Below are 6,897 nucleotides of genomic sequence, written 5' to 3' on the forward strand. Positions count from 1 at the left end.
TACGTGAGAAGGGTGAAGCCTGTATCATTCGACACCCACAAAGAGAGGTGAAAAGAATGGATTCAATACAGATCATTAAGGAAGTGGAAAGGATCATGGCGACCTATCGACACGTGGATCAGTCAGTGCAAGTGCTCATAAACAGCATTGAAAACATACTGAAGGGTGGAGCTCGGGCAGACAAATATGCAACCTACAACACGTTCATGTGTCATGGCTCTTCTGGCTCCCCAGTGTTTGATCACTGTGGTGGAGTTTTCGGTTTGCACACGTCAGGACTCTTCTACAGATGCCCACATGGCTCTGAAGTGAAAGTGATGGAGTGGGCCCTTCCTCTGCTTGATATAATCAAAAATCTCCCTCATACACATGATCCTGCAGATGCACCTGAGCCCATGGACACCACTTAGGTGATGAGATGGGGAAAAGAAATGTGCACATAAAATTTCTTTGTTAAAAAATTATTGTTGTTTTTTCTTGATTGTTTTTAGATTTTTGTAAGACTAATGAGTTAACAGTGCCACTTTTGTCCATCAGTCTTGCCTATAGTGCTATGTATTAAGAAACTTAATTTAGTGCTTCATATTAGCAGCAGATTCCTGACCCATGTTATTTATTATCAACATATATATACTATGGACTTTGGTGTGGGTTAGTGAGTGGTTTTACAAACTTAGCAGGTTTCCCATTGGAAAAGTTTGTGTGAGACAATGAGACAATTTATTTGAAATATAAATAACTTGAATCACAGGTGAGCGAGAAGGCTCTTGCTAGCTGGCCAATCACAAGATAGGGTTGGGCTTAACTGCGCACTGCGCTTATTTGAAGATAAAAGCAGGACTGACTCTGCAACCAACCATTCTGAAACCCGGAATTCAGGGTCATCATGATGATATGAAATACATGCCTCGCTCATCACAGTCGAAAAAACAATCTACTATATGACATTGTCATTCAGCTAAACATTGACGCTGCTACATACTAACCGCTAATGGTTTAGCATGCATGTTTTGAAGAGAAGAACACGACCGTCTCTGCGACAAACCATTCTAAAACTGGAGTCATGCAAATTGACCAATCCAGCTTCAGACTGAGCCCCAGACCCTCCTACCTCATTAGAATACGTAACAGAAATAAAAAAATAGATAAATAAATAAAAATCGACCATTAAAAACATTGATAAATAAATGTATGAAATGTTTTTATTTATTCATTCATTCTTTTATTTATTTATTATGACATTTATCGTCCTCCATACAATGGCAATTCTTAAAGTAGAAGCCATTTTAGCAGTGCCTGAAGCATGTATTCATGTGAATTACCACCAGGGGGCGACCCCATGGGTTTGTGTGTATGTTTTTGATTTGTGGTGCTTTTAAGACTTATTTAAGAGCCATTTTTCTCATATTCACTCACTGGAAAGAGATAAGCTTAATTTAAATAATGTAAAATAAAAAAAATCTTACTGTTCCTAAAATCTACTAAAATTCCCCTCAAAGAACATTCAATAATATATATATATATATATATATATACACATACATATATATATATACATACATATATATATACATACATATATATAGATATATATATGTGATTGATAGTGCCATCCAGTAGATGAAAGCTCCCACACCAAAGAGTAAATCAGTGATTTTAGCTCACAGGGACACAGGAAATGCTGGTCTACTGCTCCCTCATGTGGTCAGTTTGTGTCATTGTGGTGAATCTGAATGAAGGATTTCAAAGGCTGAAGTCACAAAATAACACATTTGAATTTAGTGATGGCGACAGCAGTGGATCAACAAACTCTGTGTGCACTGTGTGCTGTGATGTTAAAATCACTGATTTTATCAATGGGATTTGGTGTGGGAGAGTGAGCAGTTTTACAAGGAGACCCCACCCGTGCCGCCTTTGCTTCAGCATGTTCTCGGCACATGGGGGCGCTCATGACTCAATCAAAACTGTGTCCATACCTCATACAACCACACCTTAAAAAAATCTTTACTGTCAATTTAAGTTAAATCTTCATCCTCTGTCTTAGTCTTTCCTTTACACTGATATTCCATTTCCTTGTCCTTCTTCCAATGTTTCCTTTTCAACACTTTCCCGAAGCTGCTTTTGTTTCTCCCTGTTTCTTCCTTCCTGTTGTTTTCATCCTCCATCACTTTGTCTTTCTCAATCATCCTTTCAAAGCACTTCGGACTTCTCCAGAACTCCTCCCTCCTCTCCTCATCCTGAGGCCACTCCAAGTACGTGGTAGAGAAAATGAGTTTGCGAGTTTACAGAAACTTTTGTTGTCCTTTGATAGTTTTGTAACTGAACAAAATCGTCTGAGGGCGTTTATCATAGCAACACGAAAAACGCCTAAATTTGTACTAGATACATCCAAGATCAAAAGATACTGGAATGTTTCGCAGATTCAAAAGGGCGTGGCCACAGCAGCCATCGGTATTTTGGCGAATTTCAACCATTCGCTACGAACAGGACGTGCCCTGTAACTTCGTCGTACATTGACAATCGGCTCAAAACTTGATACCCGGGCTTAGCCGGGCTGCTGGCAGGGGCGGCAGCTATAGGGCCCGCACAATGCTGCTTGCAGCTATAATTAGTATTGAAGCCCAAAAGATGTTTAGCTTGTCCATCGTGGATTGTTGTGAAAACAAAATGGCAGCCTCCCCATTGCTGACCCGGCTCCTGATATAAATACAAGAGGCTGGATATATAAATATATATAATTATTTTATCTTCAATTTCTGCCAAATGTAAATAATGCCACCCAAATGTTCCACTTTTCCACACTGGACCTTTAATGGGTTATTCTGGCATTTACACTTCTTGTCATTTAATCTTTGCTTCATTTGGTGCAATAACTGACGCAGCACAGACACAACACCACTTTCTCTAATGTAGTTGCTAAAACGACCACCTCACTGAACACTTCATAAAACTGGATAATGGTGAAAGAATGGAGCTCATTACAACAGGTGGTCACACATCAGATGTTGTACATCCGGCAGACTGGCCCTGCTAAATGCTTCATTTCTCTAGCTGATTTAAAGCACATGATTACACTTTTGAACTGATTAAATGGGGAGAGTGAGTACACTGTCATTATTGTTGTAGATCTGCAGAAAGCCCCAGCCTGTAGGTCATGTGGTTGTGAGAAGGTAAAAACCTTTATCTACAATTGCTGTTTGCTCTGCAAGGTCTTACATTCTGTGAATTACTGATGCAAAAGATTGTATAATCCTAATCTAACAATTTGGGATAATATTAAAAAAAATATGAATGCTAAGGCAAAAAAAAAAAATGAAAATGAAATATCTAGAGTGTTACTTCTATATTTCTTTCATTACTGGAATGTGTGTTTGTATTTTTGCAGCTGTTTTCCTGCATGTGTCTCGCAATGTTCTTCCCACTCAGGCAGGTATTATCGCTAACTGTGGACGACAAAACCGAAGCACCATGTCACAGACTCCATGCTTGAGTCACAGACACCACTGACAAAACCAGAAGGGACTCTCACATCTCAGTACTATTCTCAGCGACAAGTGGCTTGACACTGGCTACTGTTACCTGTTCGAAAAGCAAATGTGTTGTCACAGATAAATGGTGTCAAATCCCAATGCTAATGGCTGCTAAAAGAGACCTGTGTTTAGAGTCTTTGGCTGGCAGTTGAGACAGGAACAGCATTGCCTCCCTTTTCCCTTTCCTCTCAAGCAGAGTCAGTGAGTGAATGCCTGTTTGAAGCTCTCCCCCTGGGCTCCGGGGTTCTGTGGGATCCGGGTGTGCTGACAATGTTAGCACGCCTGATATGACAGTCTGATCAAAGCTGGCTCATTCTGCCTGACCGATTTCCACAGGATTAAGGATTAGGGAGACAGGAAGCTGGGAGAGGCACAGAGACAATCTGGGTGAGACAAAAAAGGATGTTAAGGGTTATAGAGAGTGAATGGGACGCAGAGATGTTGAAGGAGATGGAATCATAAGAAATGGCAGCGAGCAGGTTGGGAAACAATAGACAAGAAAATTAGGGCATGTCTGTGAAGTGATTTACAAAACAAGTAAACAAGTACACAACTGAATAGGACAAAAAGGCGCATTTAAAAGAACATTAGAAATGTTGTGATTATAAAGATGTTTGCGGCTTTTTATTCCCGTGGGAGCTCTGCCACCTTCTGTCACCAACCAAGTTCTCCCAGAAGACAGGGCTGCGCTGCAGCTTGTGAAGTGTTAAGTCTGATATGTAGCTTGGAGACAAGGCTCAGCTCTAATAGTGAAATGTTGAAATCAATTTAATAACTTACAGGCTACCAGTGTGGAGCTACAAACAGAAGGCGGGAGGGAGGGAGGGGGCTTTCTGCTTTAATTTTGCAAACAGGAAAGGGAAAAGAAATAGAATTATAGCAGTCTAAACATAAAAACATTAAGGCATGGATAATGTTTTTAAGGTCTTAAGATGTTACTTTGGAAATAGATTTCTAGTGAATGAGGCAATGCATGATGTAAAGGCTTAATACTCCTGGAGAGGATACCACTCAAGTCTTAAATGTGAGGTTAGATGTTACCAAAAATCACATAGACTGATACATTTTTGAAAACCATGATTCGCATGATTGTGGTTGGATATCAGCAACATTATCATGAGGAACTTTAGGGGCAAACATATAAAGGACAAGCACCTACATGGCATGTTCCATCGTTAAATTGAAGAAGTGGCTGATATCAGAAAAACATATCAATGGCTGGAGAAATCTGGGTTGAAAGACAGCACAGAGCAGGCCCTAAGCACAAGACCAACAGAGGCTTGGGTCTCACACCAGGCAGGAACAAAGGTCTAGGTTATGTAAAGATGCCTCAGAAACAGCACAGCACATCACAGCAGGGTGTTAGATGCTGGCTGGGAAGACGTACATGGAAACACCACAACCAAGAGGCTGGAATAGTGTACAGGAACATCTGCAACGAGTATGGATTGGAGGTCTCAGGATCAAGGTGGAAGACACCTGCAAAGGTGGTAGAGACCGTCAGGGCTAAGATCCTATGGGACTTCTAGATCTAGACAGACAAACTGGTGGTGGTTATTCAACCGGACATAGCAGTTGTTGATAAGCAGCAGAAGAAGGGCAGTAGTGATAGATGAGGTAATCCCAAGTGACAGCAACATCAAGAAGAAGGACACAAGAAGCTTGATAAATACCAAGGGCTGAATGAGGCACTAGAGAAGATGTGGGGAGTAAAGGCAACTGTGGTCCCAGTGGTGATAGGAACACTAGGAGCTATACCCCCCAAACTGGGCAAGTGGCTCCAACAGATTCCAGGACCAACATCCGAGATCTCTGCAACTATAGGAGCAGTTAAAATACTGTGAAGAACCCTTAGGCTCCAGGCCTCTGGTAGAGGACCTGACCTTGGAGGAGACACAAGCCCGCCCAAGTGGGCGAGTGAGGAAGTTATATAACATAGTCAAAACATGTGTAATGTTATTGTTTCCATCATACCTGGAGATTAATGTGTACTGTGTTATTGTCAGGTAGATGGTTACACATTTGACATTTGAAGGGCGATATCAACAACAGCAACTGAGCCAAAGTAAAGACTTCATTTAAAGCAAGGTTTGATGTTTTGTCAGAACAGCTACTTTCCCTGTGCATTTAAAAAGGCTTTGGCAATGTTATTCAGTTGTTGACTGTCAGATGTGTTAAACATGACGGGTGCAGAGAGGGACATCCCAGTGTGGCTTTTCAGTGGAAGGTATCAGTTTCTGCACCTGACTGACAGTATGTTACTGCACACTTGTTTGTAGTTTCTCTTCTCATTTTTGACAAGTTCAGACCAACACACTGTGCACAAAAACTACACTACTAGTGCTAATACAGCTCTGCAACATTAAAACGGCTGCTAAAGAGGAAATGACTGTGTGTTAAAAAAATGAGAGGCTGTTTAATGTGACTGATAATATATAAGTTGAATGGGGTAAAACAGGGATAAAGAGATTCACTGAGCAGAATGGGGACAATACACCAACTCACTGACAGATTAAAAGTTGTTCACCCCCACCAGATGTGCACTTGTGCTGGCCTACAGCCGATTAATTATCTCACAGTTTCTGACACCAGGCTTGGTGTCCAGGCAATTTCATTACACTACACACCCTCAGCAACCTGATCTGGGGATTTTTCCTGTTGGAAAGTGTGTGTGTTTATGTTTGACTGTGTTAGGAGGAAGGGAGGGGTCTCTCTGCACACTGGTGGCATCCATAACGACCGAGCAAGACTTGACATCATGCTACAGAGCTGCGATCATTATGTGACTGTGCATCCATGCATGTTCCCCTGTAGCTGCGCTCAGGCCAAAAACATGTCCTTGTTTGTCTTTCTTTTTTCTGCCTGAGACTGAACAAGAAGTGAACAAGAAGTGGAAGAAAGACACATGAGGAGAACCACCCATTCACACCCTGTGGCATGCTGCCTCATTTGCCCCAGCCTCTATCAATTCCTGGTTATGGCCAATAGCAATAAAGGAAGTGGTCCCACTGTCACAGAAACAGTTGGCACGGAAACAGCACATTACACCATCGTCCAATCCCCCTCCCATTCCTTTGTCGTCATGTCTCCCCTCCCCTCCCTTCCTCTCCTCTTCTCACTGGTCCCCTCCTCCTCTTCACTCTCTCCCTATCTTGTATGTTTTTTCAGTCATCAATGAAATCACAACCAATCCTGCTGCTGGCCTCTCAGCAAGCATACAACACTTCAAGAAACAGGTCTGTTCACTATATATCACCCGCCCCCCCATTCTAACCAGCAGGGCTTGGATCCCTTAATGGCCAATGTATATTTTATCAACATAGCATGAAATAAAGATTCGCTGGATGTTGTAGCCACCCCATGAAAG

The sequence above is a fragment of the Solea solea genome, chromosome 19 (genome assembly GCF_958295425.1).
Source record: "Solea solea chromosome 19, fSolSol10.1, whole genome shotgun sequence".
In the NCBI taxonomy this organism is placed as follows: Eukaryota; Metazoa; Chordata; class Actinopteri; order Pleuronectiformes; family Soleidae; genus Solea; species Solea solea.